Source organism: Petromyzon marinus, chromosome 42 (assembly GCF_048934315.1).
Source record: "Petromyzon marinus isolate PM22_M1 ecotype Great Lakes invasive population chromosome 42, UKy_Petmar_22M1.pri1.0, whole genome shotgun sequence".
Lineage (NCBI taxonomy): Eukaryota > Metazoa > Chordata > Hyperoartia > Petromyzontiformes > Petromyzontidae > Petromyzon > Petromyzon marinus.
In genome coordinates this window covers 12438241-12463622 of record NC_133708.1, presented here as the reverse complement: position 1 = coordinate 12463622, position 25382 = coordinate 12438241, and the positions used below count along the sequence as shown (strand labels likewise).

At 47.1% G+C, this 25382-nt stretch overlaps 1 protein-coding gene across 7 annotated transcripts in view; it reads left to right on the top strand.

Moving 5' to 3' along the window:
• The window catches only part of LOC116951307 (plasma membrane calcium-transporting ATPase 2-like), a 200269-nt gene that overhangs the window by 36081 nt on the left and 138806 nt on the right, over positions 1 to 25382 (top strand). Inside the window, exon 2 of one of the 7 annotated variants that reach the window (XM_032969843.2) lies at positions 9076 to 9146. The exons of the other annotated variants lie outside the window; for them this stretch is intronic. The gene's annotated coding sequence lies outside the window, so the exon portion shown is untranslated. The remainder of the gene's footprint in view (positions 1 to 9075; positions 9147 to 25382) is intronic. 7 annotated transcript variants of the gene reach the window in all.

Genomic DNA, 25382 nt, shown 5'->3' with positions numbered 1-25382 from the left:
TGAGATCGAGGAAATAAATATTGGAGGACTACACTAGACCACCATAAAAACCACGGGGGCTAGCCAATAATGTATTGTTTTGAATCTCTAGATAAACAGGCTCATGTTGGCATAGGAACAGTTATCCTATTCGTAGATATTTAGTCACAGACAAACTCTTAAAAAGTTTAAACCTTACGCATGAATTAATTTGTATTCAGGGTAAGGTTATCCAAAGTTGCTGACCGCTACTAAGGAGATTTGCTGTTTTATGTTAGAACAAATCTACTCAATAAACGCATAAGGTAGGTATGCTGATTTATTTAAATATTTGTCACGTCCAAACTCCTTTTACATTTGAAAAAATCGGCCGTAATATATTGCGTAAGAATAATTATCACAAATCATTTCCCCCGGAGAGCTTCACTCAGTCTCAAGACTTACCATGAGGGTCCTGTGTTGGGGTGTTTTGTTGGGCTGCATGCGAATCTTCAATCGTATCTTAAATGTCGGTATAGTCTTGCCCAATCATTATTACCATCAACCATTGTCTAGCCACTGTTGGATAAAGGCCTCCCCATGCCATTCCCTTCGATTGTGCAATGCCACGATCCACCTCAGCCCTGTGCTGAAAATGATCTCATGGCCCAAGTGTGGCCATACGCGGAGGCGAGATGTTAACTACCTCGCCTGGTATACAGGAGGTCGTGGGTTAGATCCCGACCCTGACGCCTGCTGTATATTTGGAGTTTCTGTGTCTCTTTCATCATCATCATCATCACGGTGGCTAGGAGATGTTAACTACCTCGCCTGGTATACAGGAGGTTGTGGGTTCGATCTCGAACCTGATGCCTGCTGTATATTTGGAGTTTTCGTGTCACTCCCTGTGGTCGCGTGGATTTTTTTCTCGGTCCTCCGTTTCCCCCCCCCCCCCTCCACATTTAGAATCAACGTGTGTTTAGAGTATTTGGATGCTATAAACGTCCACGTGACGATAAGCTACTCCGTTGAGCTGTCATTTGTGATAGCCAGGTCGCTTCTGATAAAAGAGTTACAGTGAGGGAAAAAAGTATTTGATCCCCTGCTGATTTTGTACGTTTGCCCACTGACAAATAAATGATCAGTCTATAATTTTAATGGTAGGTTTATTTGAACAGTGAGAGACTGCATAACAACAAAAAAAATCCAAAAAACGCATGTCGAAAATGTAATAAATTGATTTGAATTTTAATGAGGGAAATAAGTATTTTACCCCCTCTCAATCAGAAGGATTTCTGGCTCCCAGGTGTCTTTTATACTGGTAACGAGCTGAGATTAGGAGCACACTCTTAAAGGGAGTGGTCCTAATCTCGGCTTGTTACCTGTATAAAAGACACCTGTCCACAAAAGCAATCAATCAATCAGATTCCAAACTCTCCACCATGGCCAAGACCAAAGAGCTCTCCAAGGATGTCAGGGACAAGATTGTATACCTACACAAGGCTGGAATGGGCTACAAGACCATTGCCAAGCAGCTTGGTGAGAAGGTGACAACAGTTGGTGCGATTATTCGCAAATGGAAGAAACACAAAAGAACTGTCAATCTCCCTCAGCCTGGGGCTCCATGCAAGATCTCACCTCGTGGAGTTGCAATGATCATGAGAACATTGAGGAATCAGCCCAGAACTAACTACACGGGAGGATCTTGTTAATGATCTCAAGGCAGCTGGGACCATAGTCACCAAGAAAACAATTGGTAACACACTACGCCGTGAAGGACTGAAATCCTGCAGGGCCCGCAAGGTCCCCCTGCTCAAGAAAGCACATATACATGCCCGTCTGAAGTTTGCCAATGAACATCTGAATGATTCAGAGGACAACTGGGTGAAAGTGTTGTGGTCAGATGAAGCCAAAATGGAGCTCTTGGTCATCAACTCAACTCGCCGTGTTTGGAGGAGGAGGAATGCTGCCTATGACCCCAAGAACACCATCCCCACCGTCAAACATGGAGGTGGAAACATTATGCTTTGGGGGTGTTTTTCTGCTAAGGGGACAGGACAACTTCACCGCATCAAAGGGACGATGGACGGGGCCATGTACCGTCAAATATTGGGTGAGAACCTCCTTCCCTCAGCTAGGGCATTGAAATGGGTCGTGGATGGGTATTCCAGCATGACAATGACCCAAAAAAACACGGCCAAGGCAATAAAGGAGTGGCTCAAGAAGAAGCACATGAAGGTCCTGGAGTGGCCTAGCCAGTCTCCAGACCATAATCCCATAGAAAATCTGTGGAGGGAGCTGAAGGTTCGAGTTGCCAAACGTCAGCCTCGAAACCGTAATGACTTGGAGAAGATCTGCAAAGAGGAGTGGGACAAAATCCCTCCTGAGATGTGTGCAAACCTGGTGGCCAACTACAAGAAACGTCTGACCTATGTGATTGCCAACAAGGGTTTTGCCACCAAGTACTAAGTCATGTTTTGCAGAGGGGTCAAATACGTATTTCCCTTATTAAAATGCAAATCAATTCATAACATTTTTGACATGCGTTTTTCTGCAATTTTTTTGCTGTTATTCTGTCTATCACTGTTCAAATAAACCTACCATTGAAATTATAGACTGATCATTTCTTTGTCAGTGGGCAAACGTACAAGATCAGCAGGGGATCAAATACTTTTTTTCCCTCACTGTACGTAACTCAGTGGGAGCCTTACCCGGTAAAATAAATAAAATAGTTTAGTTTTTTGTTCTCTCAGTACTTTCTCACCTACCAGTCATGGCCCCTTCTCGCGACGCCGCCAAGTCCAGTGCAAGCCCCCTGCCGAAGAGTCAACATTGTGAATAGTCAACATTACGAACTATTATTTTGATTTTTGTCGTCAATGAGGCTCTCCAATACACGGTGCGAATATTCATCCTTCAAACAAATACTTGTTTTGTTCGAAACAATTATGTAATTTGCATTATTGGTTGGATTAAGTCATTCAGAAACATTCATTGTACATGCAATTGTACTGTCATTCCTACAGTGGGTTTTAGTCTCATATAACTAAATTGACGTCGTGAAGATTTTTAGGGTTCAGTCTAAACACTGACCCCCTCAGACAGACAATTATCTTTAGGATCCTTTCCAGTTTTAGTGATGTTTATTGTCTGCCACTCTGAGGTTTAGAGTGTCAGAATACAACACCAATAGCATGATTATGGTTCAATAGTAACGCCCAGTACTCAAACACCCAGGCTAAGGCACCTGCGTAATTATTTGGTTTCAGTGTTACATCACACGAGACTTGGGCATCTGTCGGTATAGATCCACGGCAGGCGTGATTATTATTGGCGTTCAGTGTGAATTCTCAAGAGCTCACACGGGCGGACCAAGACACCATTGGTATTCATGGTGTTCAATATTACCCGTCCAAGACACAAGCCATCTCTAGGCTTCTTAAAGGAGGTGCGTTGCTGTGTGTCACCCCCCCCCCCCCCCCCGAGATTAAAGTAGAGGCTCGTTTTTTTTCTGTATCTCCTGGCTCGCCAACTCATTGGTTTAGCAGGTTTTGTGTTACCGTTAAATGAACGGGGGGGGGGGGGGGGCGGGTGGGGGGGGGGGGTTTCGCGGTGCGTATTCGGTGCAACTTTCCACCCCCAACGTTGTGACTCAACGCACGTGCGCGTGCCAGCTCGTGACCCTGGAACTCCTTGGCTTGCCGGCCACGTGATACAGGGCTGAGTCGAGCTCTTCGATCGGTCTGCCCGCCCGCTGCTGTTGTAACTCGAACGCGCACGGGGATGCATCACAAAACTCTCCGCGGCTAACAACACCGACGGCGGCTCAAGTCGCCTCGCACGGGTTCATGGGAAGGAACACCCACAATGCAGTTCTGTTGCAGCCATCAAAATTATCATCATCAGCCAGGGTCAATCCACTGCTGGATGAAGGTGACCCCAAGCCGCCAACCTCCACCTCGCGTAATTCCGCGATGTCATCATCCGCATAAACTAATTTCGTCACTCCATCTCCCGGGTGCATGTCCTCTCGCATGCCTACCATTCATTGGCTGCTGCTCTCATTATTATTATTATTATTATTCGTAAGCATCGGCCGTCATTGCTTCGATTGCTTCTAGCGACGCGTCTTCCCAAGCCCACTTCCTTCACTTAACAGTTCGCATGATTTCGATTTAAAGCTTTCGTGACTGCAATGATTCATCTTCTTGGTTCCTTCGGTAAAGTCACGTAGAATGAGAATATTCTCATTCTACGTGAGAATATTCTCATTCTACGTGAGAATATTCTCATTCTACGTGAGAATATTCTCATTCTACGTGAGAATATTCTCATTCTACGTGAGAATATTTTCATTCTACGTGAGAATATTCTCATTCTACGTGAGAATATTCTCATTCTACGTGAGAATATTCTCATTCTACATTCTACGTGAGAATATTCTCATTCTACGTGAGAATATTCTCATTCTACGTGAGAATATTCTCATTCTACGTGAGAATATTCTCATTCTACGTGAGAATATTCTCATTCTACGTGAGAATATTCTCATTCTACGTGAGAATATTTTCATTCTACGTGAGAATATTCTCATTCTACGTGAGAATATTTTCATTCTACGTGAGAATATTTTCATTCTACGTGAGAATATTCTCATTCTACGTGAGAATATTCTCATTCTACGTGAGAATATTCTCATTCTACGTGAGAATATTCTCATTCTACGTGAGAATATTCTCATTCTACGTGAGAATATTCTCATTCTACGTGAGAATATTCTCATTCTACGTGAGAATATTCTCATTCTACGTGACTTTACCGAAAGAACCAAGAAGAGTTCGGATGATGTCATTGACCTGCGCGTGCTCTCTAATACCACGTGTCCCTCTTTCTGCATCATTGTAATTCCAAACATGCATCTCTCTCTCTCTACGGTTCTTTGTGCAATTTTCATTGTTTTTTTTACCACGCTGGCGTTCGCGACCAATATCATTATTAATAACTTTTTTTGTTGAGTCATAAACCCATCTCGCCTCATGAAGCTGGTTGTAATCACCAGCAAAACGTCTTCAACTCGAATTTATAAACGTTGTGGGTTTACTCTCCAACACACCGGTGTGCTGAAATAGTAACCAACGTGCACGTTCTTGTTCTCGTGGCGAACCTTACTGAGTGGCTGCGTCGGGTGGAGGTGGGTTTACGACACATTCCTAATCACGCCATCGAACCCAAAACACTTTTCGGCTTTTGTTCTGTATGTTTTGCTTGTATCCGAACCGCATGTCACAGCAGGAATGTATGTTGAACTTCTTTTGCACCGTACGTAGCCGACCGTGCTAATGGGAGGCCCGCTTGGGTAAACACACGCAATTGGCCACGCTCATTAACATCCCGGTGCTGCTGAGCTGGTGGTGGAAAATCCACATTCCTATACCGGGAGCATGTCCATCTCCATCAAGGCCACTGTTGACTGCCACGGAGTGGCATATCATTTTATGGACACCAGATCTATGTTGATGAAGGTGATGATGATGATGCTACTGATGGTGATGATGGTGATATGGAGATGAAGATGAATGGCTATTATGGAGATGGTGATAATGATGATGATTACTAATGCACGACTATGAGCAGTGATGATGTTGAAGATGATAAATGATGATGGAGATTACGATGCGGAAATTAATACGAGCTGATTATGGAACCGATGATTATGATGGTATAGATGGAAATGGATAAAGGTGATAATAAATGGATGATGATGATTATGATCATTGTAATATTGGTGATTTAGATATGATTGCAGATCGATAGAGATGTTGATGCTTCTTGGTGGCTCATTAGACACCAAACTGGCAATATTAATTCATCCATTTCGTGTTCAGTCCGTACGATTTAAGTCCATACATTACCGTATTACAAACACAAGGTGATCATACCTCACATTGCACGCGCACTTCTGTAGGGGTACGTTATGCACACGATGATATCACCCTGAATGCACCGGATTTGAGAACATCAAATTAATAAAGCGAAGCATTTCTTAAGCCTGTTCAGTAATTGAACGGCGGACCGCCTAGGGCCTGGACTGCGAGACCGCCAGTGGATTGATTCTAGATTCTAGAATCTATCTGTGTGGCGCTTTGTGCCCCATTATCTTCTCGTGTGCACGGTGGGGGCTTCTCTGGGCGCGGTGCTCCGGTTGACCTTCCGCGTGAGGTCAAATACCCGAGAGTGGACATGGCCAAGCGTCCGAGCACGTGTGGGACCCCTCCGCAGTGGATGCTTCAGTATCGTCATTTTATCGACGACTCTTGCGTAACCTCTCTGCAGGAGAGAGAGATCCCCGTTGTAAAGCGTTGTGCGGCATCTCGTGTTGCTCTACTGTTGCGATGCTCCGCGTCTTATTTTGAAACGTAGAGCAACAGCAATGAAATGCAATACCGATTTGCTTGTGTGTTTGTGTGACATCGACTGCACCTGAGGACGCACGCACAGACACACACACACGCACATGCATGGCAAAAAAACTGCCGTTGCAGACCATTCATTTTGGTTTGCGACCACAGTGGCAAGCGCCGTTAGCGACTGTTCACAAAGTGCGTATTCGTCAAGGCTGGCATGGCGAATGTGCTAGAGCAGTGGTTCTTAAACCTTTACATGCAGCCTTTGGTTCTCAACCGTAAAACATGTTATAATGTTAATAAATACACAGCGGTTTGATGACACAAAGTAAGTTGTACTTACGTGCCTGTGCTTAATTTGTGTTTTCGATGAAGGGCATCTCGCACACCCAGCGGGTGGCGTTCACTCCGGGTTAATGAGAGGGTGGTGGGGCCAACGATTCGCAGGTCTGGCCATCACCTTTGCCTCGCCGTCGCTGGTGTTGTTAAACCGCAGGGCCTTATTGAAGTGTAGCGCGTGGATTAGAGAGGGCACAGGTTTGTTAAATGCACCACGCCTTCAACACTCTGGGTCAACCTCGCAGCAGCGGGTTTTAGGCTCGCCATCGAACAAAGACGGTCACCGCGTAGCGCGTGTTCAGATGCGCTTCCGCGGCCGTCTGGAACGTTCTCCCTTCCGATATTAGGAAGCCACTGGGAGCTAGGTACTTTTAAATGTAGATTTAATACTCATTTCTTAAGAACTGATTTTTGTGTTTAGTTTGTTGTCCTTCCCCCGCACCTCCGACTCGCACGGTTGGCTGCGTATGGTACGAAATAAACGCAACATACATGCATACAACATAAGTTAAAGACACCTTTAACGACTTGAACGGGTGATGCCCAGTGATCGAAACTAATGCCCGAGAAGTAGTCAGAGATGGGAACCCGCCCGAGAGCGTTTCTACCACACAGATGGAGCATTTAAATCGGCCTGGGGTGCAGCAGCTGGATGGACTGTGGCTGGACGCGACTGTGATGACTCGGGGAGTCCTTCATCCAGCAGAGGGTAGATCGTGGCTGACAATGATAAAAAAAACACATTTAAACATGTATGACAGACTGACGTTTTAGGCAATGGCTCTTCTTCAGCGCTTGCGCACTGCTGCTCATGCACCCAACCTTGATCTTTTGTTGTTCACAATTTCAGCGATGCTGGGGAATCGTGGGGAGAATCTACGGGCAGGTGGGATGTTTAGGCTGGCTCTACGGGCAGGTGGGATGTTGAGGCTGGCTCTATGGGCAGGTGGGATGTTGAGGCTGGCTCTACGGGCAGGTGGGATGTTGAGGCTGGCTCTAGGGGCAGGTGGGATGTTGAGGCTGGCTCTACGGGCAGGTGGGATGTTGAGGCTGGCTCTAGGGGCAGGTGGGATGTTGAGGCTGGCTCTATGGGCAGGTGGGATGTTGAGGCTGGCTCTAGGGGCAGGTGAGATGTTGAGGCTGGCTCTAGGGGCAGGTGGGATGTTGAGGCTTGCTCTACGGGCAGGTGGGATGTTGAGGCTGGCTCTACGGGCAGGTGGGATGTTGAGGCTGGAATTTTTGTTTGCTGCCATTTGGCAGAATTTGCCCTATCGGGATTTTGCCGGACTGCGCCAAGCGTACTTAAACGTGGCTTAAAAATCTCCGTTCATTAAAAACAAAAAAATAAAAATTAAATGCCGGCGTGGATTACCAGGCAGAGATTATACCGCAGGTGGAACAATGAATAAAGGAACGCTGTGTTTTACTCAAACCCCCATTCCACCACATCGGCAGAAAGTAAACATAATAACTCCACGCCGGTAATCTTGCACAGCATTTAAACTCAAGGGAATGCCGCGACTTGGACCTCCACGACACTGTTTACGTTGGTGAGAGTTTAAAATAAGAATATGGCCATCACAGGTTCAAATCCTAGTCGTGAGTTGACTCAGCCCTCCAGGATTATCAATAATAATAATTATATCAATCGCCTAAGAAAAAGCCTCGCTGAGTATCACTTCTGATTTCCAAGAGATTCCTGCATCGGGATGATTGACTTCCCTTTAATAAGCATTTGACTTCGCGTAGGAGGACACCCCGGAGAACCTGGAGAAAACCCCATGCGTACGAGGTGGTGGTGAGGGTGGTGGTGACACTCAATATCGCCATCTCACGGCTAATTCACAGCTGTACGCTGACCTGGAAATCCCTGATGGGAAACCATTCAAGCATTTGACCAGGCTCAAAGCCTGCTTAGCTTATAATATCTGACGAGACTGAGCGTGTTCAGAGCGATGAGCACCACTTTGTCAGAAGTCGACGTTGACCTTAAAAAAATAGAAGGGACATTTTTTTTTATATAATAGGCAACGTATTACGCACTGACCCTTCTTCATAGCCGTACATGAGATCAGAAACCTACTTGCTGTCCCACTTCCCAAAGGAATTTTATATTAAATTTAAACTTTAGCGCGCGTAGAAATTTTTTTACGCACGCTACTTGTCGACCGAGCTGGGACCATAATCTCGCTTCGCTTGAAAAAAAAAACCCCGGTTTAAGCGGAATTTAACCGAGACCCGGAACCGGACCCAGGGTATTGGCCGTGCCGGCTCAGTGCCTCCGACACGGCCATTATAAACCCCTTGGGACACACGGCATCCTTTCAAGCCGGTAATTTTCCGAGTGATTATTTTTTTCCCTCTCGGGGCGCAGGCGGATCACCGTATGCCGCGTCAATTGGACGAAAGCACCAAAAACACTCCCCCCCCACCCCTCCAATAACCGTGAGTTCCGTGCCAGGATTTTATGATGGCTCACGCTTTCAAGTTGTATGCCCGGTTCTATTCTTGTGCACGGTGGCAACAGCAGTGTGTTCAGGAGCTAAATGCCAATGTCGATGTCTCCTGGCCACAACGAGAGGGCTTCAGGAGATAGAGAGAGAGAGAGCTGATTATATAGTTTTGCTCTTCCTCCTCCACGGAAGGAGCGCAGGTTTTAGTGGTGAAGTATTCGGTCCATAGTTTTGGTCTCACGGGCACAGTCGCACTTCTGCGGCTTGTGGGAGCTAACCCCCTTGCTGGCATAGCGCACCTGTCAACCCCTTATCATTGCCCTGCCTTATTACAGACTAATTCAGACCTTAATGGTCACCCCGTGCCCTTATACATCTCAACGTTCATCAAGTGCCATCGGAAGGGAGAAACCAAAAAAATAGACAAAAGTATGATCATTATTTGGTCCGTATCGAAACGGCTGTACGCTGTACGGATCTGGAAACTCAATGTCCCTGTATACGAATACGCCATGACCCGTATGGGTTCACAGCTACGAGACTCAACCCTTTGCCTTTGCGCGATGGCTGAGTGCTTCTGTGCCTCGGTTTCTTGAGGTGCTGCTGCAGTCTCTTAGGGGTCCCCCCCCCCCACGGTGAGTGTGTGGTTCAGTCGGGAGTGTGTGTCAGTGATTTGGTTGACATGTGTGCCACGTATTTTCTTTACACACACACATATATAATGCGTGGTTAGCGCGCACCCATTAAGGTCAGCAAGGAACGTGCCAACCCGCCTGTTTCTCATAGCGCTCGTTGTGAGCACAAACACCCAGGCGCTGCTAATTTTAGGCTGAGTTGATCTAGGAGAATCCCACGCCATGTTCAAGTTGTGCGAGTGAGCGTAGTTTTTTTTTGTCTCAGGGATGTTTTGTTCCCAATCGAAAGTGATTCACTTAAGATGCTAACAATATTAACTAAAACAATTAAGGATGAACGTATGCTGAAACAATGTCGGCATAATGTAACAACACGAATCATGATTCAACAACCTACTTTGTCTTTTATTCTATAACTTATAGAATGTATGGCGCCATGAGGCTGTACATTCGTAAACTCTCGCAGGGCAGTGCCTCGCGTCAGCGTGAGGGAACGTCTTGCGGAATAAGCTACCACCGAACTACTCTGGAGTTTTGTCGATTTAAAGCTTTCATGACTGCAGGGATTAATCGTCGTGGTTCTTTCGGTAAAGTCACGTAGAAGGGAAATAATAAATTATTAATAAAACATAATAAAATAAAATTATCACGACGTTTCGGCCACAACGCAAGCAGCCGTCCTCAGGTGAAGAAACAGAACTGTCGGAAAGACAGCGCTCACCTGAGGACGGCTGCTTGTGTCGTCAAAATTTTATTATGTTTTATTTTTATTATTTTACTCTGGAGATCCATAAACGCCTATGCGCTAAAGCTGCCACCGATTACACCGATGCTAGGCTCACGAACAGCACAGTTTTAAAGCCAGCATTTAACTTGAAAGTGTATCATTGCCCAACTTGCCCGAAAACTTTACAGACCCAGGCAACAACCAACATTACAAAGCTGTGTTATTGAGTTTCATTGCAAATGGCCGGACTCGTTTTGCCAGCTTTCATCAAAGCACACGAAGTGTCTTTTGATGAGAGAGGGATGGTTGGATGGATGGACGGACGGGACAGACATATTTCCCAGGCGTAAAAAAAGTAGGCAAATCTGCTCTCTTTAAAATAAAAAAACGAGAACTTTTGACCACAAATTGAATAAACAATAATGACCGCCTGGTGGATGCGGTGGTGGTCGTGGTGGCGTTATTTGACCACCGTCGCACAAACAAAGACAGTGTTGCTTGGAGAAAAAAATATATATTTAGATAGCTTGCAATGTGAAGAAGGAACGTCGTTATTTGCCTTTTCCTGCAGCCATGACATAAGTTCCGGGATACATATGGAAATGAGCTCGTTTAGGGATGCGTTCTAAAAGGGCAGCCCCGTGAAATTTCAAAGTCGCGTCTGCACTCTAGCGTTTCAAAGGGGCTCGCTGAAATTGAGCCATCATTATGGTGGCAAGTGCATCATGTCTGCGAGCTAAATAACGGCGGCGTAAGGAGCATAGCCTCCCGGTCTCGTGCAATGCATCGCACGAGGTTAGAGGTTCACTTTGTTTACATGCTTTGCTCGTCCTTTGCACGCTGGTATAATGCCCGGCTCGCCACAAATATGAGAGTGTGTGTGTACGTGGAAAGCGATAGTGTAGCGGTTAGTACGCTGCGCTACAAACCCGGTCACCCGAGTTCAATTCCCGCTCACGGCCAACACCATTTGACGATTATCTGAACCGGTCTTGGGCCTTCCGTAGGTCGACTATGCCCGAATGAGTACCTGGTGCGGTGTGTAAACATCGCCACTAGGGGAGACAAATGCGGCCGGGCGTGGTGCTGGCCACCCATCCCGTCATGTGCCGTTCTGGCCTTCATAGGTGCTCGCTAACAGCACTTGCCCCTACAGTCTGTTACAGGCTATATGGGGGGTCTTTGTCTTTGTTTGGAGCGGCAGCACAGCGGCGAACGCTCCGTTCTATGAGCCCGGCGACCCGGGTTCGATTCTCGCTCACGGTCACTAACACCAGTGACGATTATTTGAATCGGTCCTGGGCCTTCCCTAGGTCGACTCAGCCTCAAATGAGTGCCTGGTGCGATGTACAAACATCACTGTGGAGGCAAAGGTGGCCGGGTGTCGTGCTGGCCACCCACCCGCTCGTGTGTCGTGCCGCCCTTCATAGGGGCTCGCAATCGACACTTGCCCCAACGGTCTGTTAATGTCTATACGGGTGATCTTTGTCTTTGGAGCAGCGGTTCGTAGTGTTTCGCGCACTGTGTTTCAATCACAACAATCTGAATTATATTTCCTGCACCTCCCAGAGGCCAACTCAGCCTTAAATTAGTACATGGTGCAATGTGTAAGCATCGACACTGGGGAGACAATTGTGTTTTTGGAATAGAGCTTGTCACTCCACTCCCTCGTGTGCCATGCCAGCCTTGATAGTTGCTCGCGAACAGCACTTGCCCCTATGGTATATAAGGGAAAAAATAGGGGATCATTATTGTATGTGTGTCTGTGTTTAGATGTGGGGAACGGTAGTGTAGCGGTTAGCGTGCTGCGTTACGAACCCGGTGACGCGAATTCAATTCGCGCTCACAGCCACCACCAATGACGATTAATTATCTGAACCGGTCCTGGGCCTCCTCTAGGTCGACTCAACCTTAAATGAGTACCTGATGCGGTGTGTAGACCAAGCCACTGGGGAGACAAAGGCGGTCGAGCGGAGTGCTGGCCTCCCACCCCTTCGTGTGCCATGCCAGCATTCATAGGTGCTCGCTAATTAGGCTATTCGGGTATTTGTATGTCTTTGTGGAATATAGTGGTATTGGGAGTAACTCACTGTTCTGTCATCTTGGCAACCCAAGTACAATTCCTGACGACGATGCGCAACACCAGTGGCAACTGGCATCTGAAGCTAGCCTGAGTCTCACATCAAGACCTGCTCTGAATGTCAATTGGAACATAAACGATGGTAATAATAACAACAATATATTGTACACATTTATTTTTTTGTCAAAATTTTTTCCACCATTGCATGAAGTGTCCGCTTGGAACTCTCGCAGAGAGCTGTGTATTACCTCGAGTTAGAAAGCAGATTTCACGGAACTATTTCTGAGACGCCTTCAAGTGACCCTCTTTATACACTCCTGTTGTGCAACGCCTGCCCACCGTGCATTGCATGGCAGTCAAATAAAATTCCTGAATTTCAAATTTTGTACACATTAATTGGCGAGATGTTTGCTACCGTGCTTGGTATGCAGGAGGCCGTGGGTTCGAACCCGACCCTGACACATTTTCCATGTCTCTCTCCCCGTGGTCGCTATCATTTGTGGCGAGATCGCTTCTGAAAAAAAGAGCTATATAGCTCAGTGGGCATTACCTGGTAAAATACAAATAAAATGTGTTTAAAATAATATTCGGGACCACGCGGTTTAAGCACTTATGGCTGAAACCTGGACTCGAACCCAATAACTTAGCAGCGCTGGTTCATAGACGCCTGAGGTGCCCAGCCACCGAGCTCTTCGACATATGAACCTTATGGTGGTACCCCGGAGTACCACAGTACCCCGGATCTCGCACAATGTCTCCGTGATGCGGTCACTTTTAGTCTGATGATGGTCGGCGATGCGGCAATCGACTCATCTCGACGAGCTGTACACACGATGCACCACTACGGTGCGTGCGCGAGCGTTCAGGGTTTCGGCGCAATCGTCCTCGCTGAGTTTCGACATCGCGGAGTGGCACCACTGATCTCGGATTGATTGGCACCCCAGTCGCGGAGTGAAGTACACCCAAAGAAAAAAACAGTGTCCCAGAAATAAAATATTTAATTGACTCGGCCATTTTGTATTATTTGCTACCCCGACGTCATCACTGATGGGTTCACAGTGATGACGTAGTCCTGCTGCTGCTCTATTTAAGACCGGAGGCAGGTGGATGGCTTCACTATGCTGGATGTAATTACCAGCGAAACGTCGTACTACTCAGATTGTAAATGTTGTGGATTCACTCTTCAACACACCGGTGGGCTGAAGTAGGAACTATTTAAAGTTTTTGGCTGTGTCGGGTGGTGGAGAGTTACGACACAACATGTATACTTACGCGATCTAACACAAAAACCTTTTATTATGAATAAAATTGGTCGCGACAGCCGACGTGTTATACTTACCCCCCCCCCCCCCCACTTAACGAAACATTGGTGCAATGTTCATCTACATGGTCAGCAGTGGAAACTCCACACTCCCGTGACGGGGACAAATCTGTCCGACACGACGCGCAGCGTTGGCTCCCCGAAGTTGATAGCCACTCGATGGCACTTGGAGCGGTGGTGGTAGAGTGGTGGAATGAATCTACTACCCACCACCTCACCCCGGGCCGGGATTTTAAATCGCCACCTCCCAACTGTGAGTCGAGCTCTCTCACCGCAGGGACGCCCCCCATCCTCCCCCCCGTCCTCGTGACTAAGCACCTGCCCCTGAGCGCAGTAGAAGAGCCCAGGAAACAACCAACGTTAATGAACGGACAGAGCATTCTTTAAGGGAGCTCTCAGGGGTGCACACTCCACTCAATGAATGAAACTACCCCACGTGTTTAAAATGGCATTACAATTAAACGAAGAGAGACACAATCAGTCCCCATTCTCAAACAATACATCTTTGCCGCTTGTCCCTTGTTAGTGATCCTGAGCCAGTGGTTTGACATTCCACATTCATGCGGCAGTAGCCAGTACTGCCCACATGCGTTATTTATTTTTTATTAGTGGGTAGGCACCGTTTGCCTTCAAACCTATCAGGCAAAATCTACGAAATGTCTCCTGTCACAATTATTTTTCTCCGTCTTGTTTGTCAAGTTTTGTTGTTGTTTCGCTTCATCAGCCAAAATGTAACATCGGCAATATATTTGTGGTACATCGGGAATATTGAATTATATTGTTAATCATGCAATTGTCTGCATCTCATCTTAAAAATCCATGGCAACACGCGGGTAAGTGCACGGTCGTGACATCACTGCGCAGATCTGCGTGATGACGTCACCCCCGCATCCCAGGCAGCGTTGGGCCGGGTTCGGACGTCGCGGCGACGTCACGCTCCCCCCCCCCTGACGTCGCCCCCATCCTCCACCCCGGCCGTGCGTGGGCAGTGCCGGTTCGATGCAATGACATTTGAAGTTGTGCTGTATAGAAACAGTGAGCAAAGTCGCTTCGACTAAGAAACAACAATAATAGCACAACAACCATCGATCATTAAATCACATTGTGACGGCTCATTGCATCGCGCAGGAACTGAATTACTTTAACGTCCCCAGAGGCACGATACATTTTGTGGGATTCGTTCACCCACACTTGGGAATTGAACTTACGACTTTCCATTTGCGGGGTTGACCCTCCGACCTTCGTGCCAAGCGGCCATGCGTAACGGGACACGAGCTTGCGCTCTGAATTTGGATGAGTAAAATACACAACTATGAAGGAGAACTGTAAACCCATCAACCGAACGTTGATGGGTTTACATTCATGCAATGGTTAGCGCACTGGACTTACAATCCAGAGGTTGCGGTTCGATTCCATATCCCGGCGTGACAGCTGAAACAATGGGGCACGTTTCTCAAATCTCCCTTCCGCTGCCCACCCAGTAGGGCGAATGTATACACCACCGGTGTGCTGAAACGTGGGTGCTGGCCAGCGTGGAAGGGTTGGCCAAAATTCCCTCTACGGGCCCTCTCTAGAGCATAGCAGTGCATTCTCCCCCTTTCTCTAAGTCGCCCCATGCTGAGTGTTCTGCCCACGAGCTGCGGATGGATACACTTTGTGTTTGGTCACAGGGGCTCAAATTAGACCCGGGTGAACTAGCAAGGGCACAAGGATTAGATGTTGGAACTTAACCCTGAGTTTAACCCCTGCGCAATGCGGGAAAGAAACGCCTCTGGGGGTTTTGACCGGGCCTACATTTTCAATCGGGAGTCTCGCCGTGCTTCTCCTGCTCCAGATTCGACGTTCGCGCCTGCCGGGAGATTCGAAAGCGGGGCGCCACACAAGCCTCTGCTTCGATGCCGCGCCTGCGAATGGGGCACGGTTGGCTACGTACGGCGCGAAAGGCGTTCAACGTACGTAGCAAAAAATAGCATTGAGGTCGAAGTCAGCGGCAAGGTCAAGAGGTCACCAAACCCATTGCTGTTGAGGTTTCACCATTTCGTCTTTCGCTTTCTTCCTTCCGCAAGATCCCACAACTGTTGTGTGATAAATCACCACCATCATCGTCATCGCCATCTGGCTTTGGATCTTCCCCTCGTTTCGCAGTCGACGCCTCGCGCAGGGTCGAATCATCTTCTCATTGGTTTCCAAACCACGGGGTGTTCACTTCAATGCCTCTCCGCGTAACCTCATCTCGCCGTTCATCCTGCTCACACATTCTCCCCAATCTGATGACGATGATAATAATTTGATAATGAGGAGGAGGCAAGAGAAGTTTCTCCATATAAAAACCACTGTTGATTTCCCCCCCCAAAGTGTTTCTCATTTCAATGACCCTAATGTGCTGAGAACGATGACGTGCTGCGTCAACATTCAATCAGCATTTTGAATTCATAACCTTCTAATCGTTTAGTCGATTGCCCTAACCACAGCGCCGCAAGGCTGGATAATAATTCAAAATAAACAAAGCTATACCTGCTGCTGTGTTGGTTTTACGGTCATTTATTGCCATGACTTTCAGGGTCTTTGACAAGAGTACAGAGATAGATATATCTGCGTTTGTGCGTGTTTGTCTGTGCGTGAATCTGGCTGGTGTCATCACTGGGGGGCCAGATGGCTGCCTTTACAAAGCACTTGCACTGTACAGCTTGAAGTCCTATTTTTAACAAAGACGGCAAACGGGCGATGACGACTCTGATGATAACAATGATGACAGCTTTGCCTACTGGGGCTCGTTAGCATGCCAAACGCCGCAGCCCCTTTCTTTCTGTGTGTGCGTGTGTGCCTCTCTCATTCACACATATACTCTCTGGCCGTCTCTCCCTCCTGTCTCTTTCTCGCTCTCTCTCGGAGTGCACACGCTGGCAGAAAGAGTGGCAGGACAGCCATTGTTTTATCATTGACACATCAAGCTATCTCTTTGGCAATTATTATAAAGGAAGGGCGTTTCGGTTGTTTTACAACAGTCAAACAAGTTATCCTCTCTGCATAAATACACAATGGGTTGGGGCTATGGTTTGTTGATAGGCTAGAGCCAGTGTTGGAGATTCCACATTCCCATGACCGGTGCCGGTACATCCACGGAGCGTTCACTTTCGAATTTCCCATAAAATGGCCTTCACTTTGGGCCGAGCTAACTTGCCGATGCGTCCACAATGCTGCCGATGTCACCACACAGCGGCATCGCTTCCTTCCTTCCTTCTGCCGGATCCTTCAGCTGTAGGATAGTTGACGCCTGATTTCCCAGGATTCACTTTCGCGGTCTCATCTTCTGGCTTCATGTCTTCCCCTTGTGGTTGCCAACTCCAGGGAGCCACTGCAATTCCCATGTTGGCAATCTGCCCTCCTGCATCACACGCACACATGTCCCACGTTTTGCCACCGCTTATTCCCCACGAGGTCTGTGACACCAGATTTTATATACAGGGTGCTGCGATGAAATGTTAACACTTGCATGGGACTATCGTTTTTAATGGGAAATAGAACGGATAATACACCGTAACATAATAACAAATGTAATGTTAATAGCTTCAAAATGTTAAAGAATCTCCACTTGTTCGCCATCATTGTAAACACATGCCTGGAATCTTGAGCCCGGAGGCACATTTATCGCCGTATTGTTGCAAATTCTCCCAAGTGTTACCATTTTTTTGAAGCACCCAGAATATTCACACGCAGACGCTCAAAAATATTCACCTTCTCCTTCACGAAGTACCGAACCCGTTCGGTGATTTATCGTTAAAATCCAAGGGCTATCTGCACCGAACCCTCTCCATTCCGTGTCGGTCATGGGCAGGGCTTCGCAGAAGCGAGTGTCCAACAAAGAGGACATTTGCCCCCGGGCCTCACGCAATCGAAGCGCCCTTACAGCGGGCCTGTTTTGTTTGTTGTTCATGAATAAAGGGGGCCTGGACGTTGGCTTTTTTTTGTTACCCTGGACATCTTAGGAACCTCTTGGAAACTTCTGGGCAGCCTTGGCAATGGGGTGGTGTGTGTGTGTGGGGGGTGTTTGACCATACTTCACCACGCTGGTCGGTGTGCGTTGGTGAACGGGGAGTGGCGGGGCGGGGGGGTGTGTGGCCATGAGAGTTTGAGACACCACTCGCTCCAGTCATGATACCAGTCATGGCCGTGAATCAAACTCTCAGAATCAGAATCTATATTTATACTGGAGGAATCCGATTCGCCAGATGTCTAGTAGGGGTGGGTCAGAGAGTTACGGCAACAAACAATACGAAAATACGACAGGAGTGCAGAGTATAGGAAAGTTAAGGAAGTCACACGAAAACAAATATTTTACCAGGTAAAGCCCACTGAGTTATACGGCTCTTTCTCAGAAACAATCTGGCCACGAATGATAGCTCAACGAAGTGGCTTATCACGTGGAAACTTTTAGCAGCCAAATCACTCTGGTAACTACGTTCACGGTGCAGTGCACTAACAACTACACCACCACTCTGCCAAGTTGCTTGGATAGTAGAGTACATTGTATGTTTAAAGTGCTATTATTATCATTATCAGAGCTGTGTTGAAGCATCGCAGACTGAACTGTTCGACGCCGATGAATAACGTGCCCACTCGATGGAGGGCCAAGCTGGCCAGAAAAGGGCTCCACCCAGTCTCCATACCAATCAGCAATGCCGGAACTTCCATTCGCAAATGCACTCTTAGCAGGAAATCCATAAACCCGCTCGCGCAGAATGAACGGTGCACCACTCTGCCTCGGCAGAAGCACGCGGGGTGCGTCTACCCGGGATATTCCTGCACAGAAATTCCCCCCCGGTGGCCAAGATGCGGTGATTCATCGTAGCAATGTCCTTTAGGGGATGAAGGCGGAATCGGAGCAAGGGTTCAGGGCGATTGATCTTGGCGTCGTTTCCCCCCCCCCCGCCTTCATTCATGAAATCGAAGTGTCTCCCCGCTCAAATGGTTATCTGGCGGTGCTCATTTTTGTTTCTGCTTGAGGCTCCTTGAGCTCGTGGTGGAAATTCCACATTGCTATGGTAGGGGCCAATTTCCCCCCCCCACCCCTTCCGTGGAATATCAAAGACTGAAGTCGCGTGCACAGTTATTTGTTTGGCGTTTGCTCCGTTTACGGGGATTGAATCCTGCTATTTGGCTTCGCGAGCACGACTGTGTGAAAGTGCATTTGTAGTCGTGGCTAAGTTGGTTATTGCCATCGGCTGCGACGCCAGTGAGACCTTAGCTTGATTCATGGCTACGGCTGAAGTAACCGCTTACACTGCAATCGGTCTCTGAGCGCCCCTTTCAGGAACCCGTAAACTTGTCGTGAGCCTCTCTTAGGTCGACTCAGCCTTAAATGAGTCACGATTGCAATCTGTGTACTAGGGAGATAAAGGCATCGGGGCCTAGCGATGTCGGCACCTCCTGCTAGTGAGCTGTGCCAACCTCGGCATGTCCTCGCCGACAGTACTCAGGGGGATCTATGTGTGTGTGTCTGTGTCTATGTGTATGTGTGTGTCTATGTGTGTATATGTGTGTGTCTATGTGTGTGTCTGTGTATGTCTATGTGTGTGTGTCTGTGTGTGTGTCTGTGTCTATGTGTATGTCTATGTGTGTGTGTCTGTGTCTATGTGTATGTGTGTGTCTATGTGTGTATATGTGTGTGTCTATGTGTGTGTGTCTGTGTATGTCTATGTGTGTGTCTGTGTGTCTGTGTCTATGTGTATGTGTGTGTCTATGTGTGTGTGTCTGTGTGTCTATGTGTGTGTGACTGTATATGTGTGTGTCTATGTGTGTGTGTCTGTGTCTATGTGTGTGTGTCTGTGTGTGTCTGTGTGTCTATGTGTGTGTGTCTGTGTGTGTGTATATGTGTGTGTCTATGTGTGTGTGTCTGTGTGTCTGTGTCTATGTGTATGTGTGTGTCTATGTGTGTGTGTCTGTGTGTCTATGTGTGTGTGTCTGTGTATATGTGTGTCTATGTGTGTGTCTGTGTATGTCTATGTGTGTGTGTCTGTGTGTCTATGTGTGTGTCTGTGTGTGTGTCTATGTGTGTGTGTCTGTGTGTGTCTGTCTGTGTGCGTGGGGAACGGTAGTGTAGTGGTTAGCGCACTGCTCTATGAACCCGGCGACCCGAGCTCGAGTCTCGGCCACGGCCAACACCAGTGACGATTATTTGAACCGGTCCTGGGCCTCCCCGAGGTCGACTCGGCCTCAAATGAGTACCTGGTGCGGTGTTGCAGTAAACATCGCCACTCGGGAGACAATGGCAGCTGGACGTGGTGCTGTGGCCACCCACCCCCTCGTGTGCAGTGCAGACCTTCGTAGGTGCTACTCGCTGACAGTACTTACCCCAACAGTCTGTCAAGGCTATACCCGGGAATATTTGTCTTTGGTGGTGATCGTGACAGTGCAAGAGGTGGTGATGATCGTGCTGGAGTGTTAGTGGCTGGTGGTGGAACTGGTGGTGGTGGTCGTGATGTGTTACTGGACATCTGTGAAAGAGCTTTATAGCTCATCAGATTCCTCCAGTATAAATACTGATTGTGATCGCGTGCTTGATGGTGGAACCGGTAGTGGTGGTGGAGGCGTTTCGTGGAGCCGTTTCAGAAACCTGTTCGTTCATCTTCACCCTCTGTGCCCTCCCCCCCCCCCCCCCCAAAAAAAAAAATCCCGGTTTTGTTTCCGGGATTTACCACACGGTCAAAGCGACCTCGGACATGATTGCAATTCCATCACGCACAGGACAGTGGCTGTGAAACACCGCTCACAGCAAAGTGGCACGACAACGAGTGGTGTACCGACTCACACGGACACCGCCTCTCACACCCACCCATGCACACGTGTCCACGAGTCGCGCGCACGTGTGCTTTAAAATTACGTACGAATGGATTTCGGCGCGGCGTGCGTGGGACCTCACCGAGAATTATTCGCCGCCGTCGTCAATGTTGACCCGTGTGGCACATGGTGGTGGTGGTGGTGACTGGCTTTATTTATTTTTGAGTCGGTGGCAGGAGTGTGTAGAATCCACAATCGACGTCGCTTGGGTGAGATCGCATAAATACAAATGTGGCGTTAGACCCGCCAATTATTAAGGTTTGTCAGGTAGACAAAACGTGCAAATGAATTACTGTTTCAGCACACCGGTGTGTTTGAGAGTAAACCCACGACATTTGCAATTCGAGTGCGACGTTTCGCTGGTGAGTACAACAACCAGCTTCATCAGGCGATTAACCATAAGTGCAAAGAAGTCTTCCTGTTTCCGTCTCAAATAGCTTACCTGACACTCAACCTTACTAATTGGCTGTGCTGGGTGGCGGCGGGTTTAACGACACATTAATATTCACGCGATGTAACCCAACAACAGCAACGACAAAACACCTTTATTGTGGATAATATTGGTCGCGAAAGCCTACGTGTTAAACGTCACGTAGAACGTTCATGTCGTGAGCGTCAGCGCCACCGTCATCACTGAGCGGCGAGAGAAGTTTCTTCGGGAGCAGCCGCTGTGGGTGCAGTAGTTGGCCCCGTCATCATGGGCCGTACGTGTCATCATAGTCGTCGTTGTCATCATCATCATCATAAGCAGCGGTAGCAGCAACAGGACACTTCTTCATAATCGATGTTTTTGGGTTAGATCACTTAAATGTGAATGTGTCGTTAAAACTCCGCCACCACCCGGCACAGCCAATAAGTAACGTGGCAATTCGTTACTAGTACAGCACACCGGTGTGTTGGAGAGTAAATCTACAACATTTAGAATTCGAAGATAGCGTTTTGCCAGCAATTACAACTGGCACCATCAGGCGACAGCCAGAGTTGCGGATACATCCTCCTGTTTTGTTCTGGCTGTCGACTGATGATGCCCGTTGTAATTGCAGTACTGGGGAAACGTCGTTGTCGAATTGTAAATGTTGTGGCTTTACTCTCCAACACACCGGTGTGCTGTACTAGTAACACACCTTACTCGTTGGCTGTGTAGGTTGGTGGCGGGTTTAACGACACATTTATAGTCATGCGATCTCACCCAAAATCTCATTATGAATAAAATTGGACTCGAAAGCCTACGACGTGTTAAGCACAATTCTTGTAATCTTTTTTCAAAGTGGTGGTGGGTTATGGTGGGCACGGTTGAAGATTCTACTTATGATTAAATGGCTAATCACGATGATGCTACTACTGCTGCCTGCTGACGATGATGATACATTCCGATAATGACATTGCTATTGCTCTTGTTATTGCCGTTGATGATGATGGAGATAACACCTCTACTGCTGCCGATGCTTTCGCAGCTGATGACACTTCTGTCACCTTCAATTCAAACGCATCTGCTAATTATAGTTACCCCGGGGAACAACAACAACAGCAGCAACAACAACAGCGGCAATGCGTTCAAATGCACCAAAGCCGACCAACACCGGCCGATGAAAAAAAATCAAACATTTGTAAGGGTCAGTTGCAGGATGCTCCCTCTCCTGCTTAGCCCTCGGTCTACTCCGCCTGCCCCGTGCAAAATTCCCCTCCCCTCCCGATCCCGCGCGGTCTCAAGCCAGGCAAGCCATCTGCTGAATAATTAACAGGGGTGGGCTCTTCAGATGGAAACTGCGGGGCGGCCTTTGAAAGTTTAATGAGCGAGAGAGCTCCCATTACGTGGCCGAAACACGCGCGCGCACTCTCTGCGAATTCGGGGGGGGGGCCGGCGAAGGGGGGGGGGGGACACCTCCTATAAACATATGTTTCGCCCCGACGCAGTGGAAATTAATGAGCGCGCGCGCACACACACGCGCGCGCACACTCACGCACGCGCGCACGCGCTCGCTCGCGTGCACTACTCCCTTTAACGAATCAATCAAATTAGGAGGAGGTGACAGATTAAAGCGCCCACGCAAACACAGCGCAAGTGAGCGCCCATTATCTACTCACGCCTACATAGGTACACATGCATATATTAAACATATACACACACATATGCAGCACTAGGGAAGAGTGGTGGTGCGATGGTTAGGTGGCTGTGCAATAAGTGAAACAGTGAAAACATGCGACAATGTATTTTCGGGGGCTGAAATTCAAAACGTGTGTTTTTTTTATTATTGTGTTTTTAAGAAAACGACTCAGGGTGGACTCAGGGTGGCCTGTGTTCAACGCATACCGATATGAACCCGCGGCCGAAGTAAAATTCCCGGCCGTGGCTGATACTAAATCAGTAGTGGCGTGCAATCCCGACCCTCACGCCTGCTGCTGCTGTATATTTAGAGTTTGCATGGTCTCTCTCTCCGTGGTCGTGTGGATTTTTCTCCGGGCCCTCTGGGTTTTCCCTATACATTTTAGAATCAACATACATTTCAGAGTATTTGGCTGCTATACATTTGCACACGATAAGCCACTTCGTTGAGCTATAATGTGTGGCCAGGTCGCTTCTGAAAAAAAGAGAGCTACATAGCTCATTGAGCCTTACCTGGTAAAATATATTTTTTGTATAGTTCTATAGTTGTGTTTACCCATTCAAGCACTAATCAGGCTCAACCCGCCTTAGCTCTCAAGGTCTGTTAAGATCTGATGGTGTCTGATGGGATCCGGTGATGATTTCATCATGCATCACGCAGTATTCCCTCGCTATTAAAGTTAAAGAGATAACTCGGCGATGCTAAAAACCACAGGCGAGAGGGAGAGGCTGCCACACAGTGAGCCAGCACCATATTCTCCCCCAAGCTTTGCTGTTCTCTATATATGAAGGTGTCATCGGCCAATTATTGAGTGCTTTGCATGCGGGAGGAAACCTGAGAATCCGGCGAAAGTCAATTCCTGAAGTCAACCAACATTTCCTGGCGAAATAAATACAACTTCTAAATTTTGATTTAAAGCTTTCGTGACTGCAGTAATTCATATTCTTAGTTTTTTCGGTAAAGTCACGTTGAAGGGAAACAACAAAATAATAAAATATATATAAAACAATAAAAAATTCTCACGACGTTTCGACCATAACTCAAATGGTCATCTTCAGGTGTGTTGGTTTGCATAAATTTATTTTTTTTAATTTTTTTTTATTATAAATAAATAAATGCGCCGTTTAAAAATAAATTTATGCAAACCAACACACCTGAATACGACCATTTGAGTTATGGTCGAAACGTCGTGAGAATTTTTTTATTGTTTTATATATATTTTATTATTTTGTTGTTTCCCTTCAACGTGACTTTACCGAAAAAACTAAGAATATGAAATACAACTTCTGTTGAACACGTAGCAGGCTTTGGCGACGAACGTTATTCATAAGAAAGGTTTGTAGGTTAGATCGCGTAAAGTATAAATGTGTCGTAACCCTCCACCACCCAACACAGTCAGTAAGTTTCGATTTAAAGCTTTCGTGACTGCAATGATTCATCTTCTTTGGTTCTTTCGGTAAAGTCACGTAGAATGAGAATAAAATAATAAATTGATAAAATAAAATAACACAATAATATTCTCACGACTATGGCCGAAACGTCGTGAGAATATTATTGTGTTATTTTATTTTATCAATTTATTATTTTATTCTCATTCTACGTGACTTTACCGAAAGAACCAAAGAAGACAGTCAGTAAGGTTTATCGCGTGAAGAAAACGTGCCAATTAGTTACTCAAATTGTAAATGTTGTGGATTTACTCTCCGACACACTGGTGGGGTGAAGTCGAAACTAATTGGCACGTTTTGTTTACGTGACAAACCTTAGTGGCTGTGTCGGGTGGTGGATGCTTACATCACATTTATACTTAACGTGATCTAACCCAAAAACCTTTATTATGAACAACAACTTCTGTTTCGGCTTCACTCTCCTCCTTCTCCTTCCACCACCATGCTTAGTAAGAGAAATCACAACTCGAAATGAACAACGTCGTCAAGTCATACATTAATTGGTGGATAAAATCTATCCAGCATTTGTGATTGCCTATTGAGCTCCGGTCGATTCGTGAAATCGATCTCTTTATTCAAACCTGCTGAAAGCCTGGGGTTTTGTGGAGTACGTATACAAAATAATAATTCCCGTAAAATCCATTTTCAGCCCTCTTGTCAATTCCCATGCCGTGCTGGGTGTGGGGGTTGTTTGACCATACTTCACCGCATGGGCAGTGTGGATCGGTGAAGTGGGGGGGGGGGACCCAGGGACTATTGAGTCACCACTCGCCATTGATGCTAACTGTGGCCGGGTATCAAACTCTACTTTCTAGGTTGAAGGAGTAAATGTAAAGCAAGGTAAATCGTGTGTGTGTGCATAACACTTTGTCAGTGTCCTTCGTGAATATTGTTCACGAGCAGCCTCCAGAGTGGAATTTTCCCAACGTTCTGTCATGTCGAGCGTCACAACACGAGAGGCAAATTACCTGGCCCATTGCTCATGGGATAATACATTTGTGTCAACAAAACATTATTTCATGCATATATTTTTTTTATTCAGTACGCATTCCAAATCATCCCGTTACAAACTTTC